Genomic DNA, 1,869 nt, shown 5'->3' with positions numbered 1-1,869 from the left:
CACTTCTGTGAGGAAAAGTAAATTCTTAAGTCTATTCTCTAATAGAACAATGGACAGATGTCAAGAAAACACAGAATTTGTCCGTATGAACCCTTTTGATTGTTAAAAACTATTAAAAAAAAACATAATGCAGACAGAATTGTATTAAAAAGTTCCCTAAACAGAAAATAATTCACTCAAAATTCATATACAGGTTGTGGCTCCTGTGCAGTAAGTGGGGAGCAGTGAAATGTTTCAGGGTCTCCAGCAGAGTTTGATAAAACAGAAACTTCAGTATGCTGACTGCAAAACAGAGACTGAGACTTGACGCACAGACGGACTAAAAAAGTTAGTTTTCTTAGATTTCTGAGTTAAAGTGAGTTTTATGATATTGTGCTTCAATAGGATGCAGAATAGATGCATGCTGGTATCTTGAATTAGTGATGAATCATCCTCATGCATGAATCATACATCAATAACAGGCCAACTTTACGCATGACCCATGATGATGAAGATACAGAAAGACAGAAATGCATCTGCTTCTTAAAGTTGAGAGCGTCTCTGAGTCATCAACTATATCAGTGGTATTCTTTTAAAACTAAAGAACTAAAACACCTCTGCAGACCAGACTCCATTTAAAAATCTGGGACTTTAATACTAACATACATGCTGACAATCACAGCTGCTTCCTAAAGTTCAGAGCCTCTAAAATCCCCCAAAATTTTCACAAATCATGTTTTCAGGGGAGTTCATGTGTTATTAAGAGGAGCCGAGGACTGAGGCTGCCTGCAGATGTTTTTCTGTTTCGTATCACAAATGAACAAATAATCTATAGTTTCCCATTATATTCTGCCATCTGCATAGCCTGTGACTTTATGTTTAGCGTAGCAAAGAGAGTGACATGTTAACTTGCAGTTGACCCACGTTTGCAGTCTGACTGACATCCAGCAGCCCAGTGATGACAGCCGCCCTGCTTTCTTCACAGACAGATTTGAGGAAAGTGTCTGTCCTGCAGTGATTTGACTTCTGAAAACTAGAGCCAGGATTTTGTAGGACAATGGATAAAAAAGCTGTGCAGTCCCACACAAAGTGGGGCACCAGGGGCCAGATGCATAAAACCCTGAGCCTTTGTGTCTGCACAAACACAGAAATGTGCTTTCTTTTCGTAAGACTTCTAAAGCTGCACATACGCCTGTTTATAAATCTCAGCCAGTGGGGAAACTTCATTTCTACTTCCACAATTATCTATAAACGGGCATAGAGACGCCATCACACATCCACTTAATATACTTGTGCCCGCTCCACCACATATTAGACCTGTCAGTGAATAATAATAATGTATGGGCAAACAACAGCATCAGGGCAGCTGTCAATACACACGGCTGTGACTATTTATAACGTAGCATTAACTCATCACATAAACCTGTAAACCATCATCGCAGTAATATTTCAATCATTGTTATCATTTAATGTCAGAAGGATGATCAATGATGAATATAACCAGCTCATACTGTAACAGACTTCACAATTCAGGTTCAAATAAAAGAGAATTAACAGGAAGATGATGGAGAATGTAAATAAAATGAATTCACTTAAAAATGGCCGATTTCCTGTTAGGTTTGGGGGATGGGTCCAGGAGGATTTTTTGTATATCTGGAGATGATCTACACCTGTACCACTTTCACCTTCATGCTCATAGGTGAAACGTGCCTTTAGGGCTGCTCAATAGGGGGTGCTGTCGAGCCATTCTTCTACACACATATGTTTGAGACCCATAGAATTCCAGACTTTACGCCATGAGTGACATGTGCGCCGCGTTTCATGAGATTCTGACCATGTTGCGGCCTCCAAAAATGCAATCTTGCATTAGGAATAATAATAATTCCTTCA

The sequence above is a fragment of the Morone saxatilis genome, unplaced genomic scaffold (genome assembly GCF_004916995.1).
Source record: "Morone saxatilis isolate NCDOM2014 unplaced genomic scaffold, NCSU_SB_2.0 Contig22, whole genome shotgun sequence".
In the NCBI taxonomy this organism is placed as follows: domain Eukaryota; kingdom Metazoa; phylum Chordata; class Actinopteri; family Moronidae; genus Morone; species Morone saxatilis.
Note: the sequence above shows the minus strand (reverse complement) of the source record.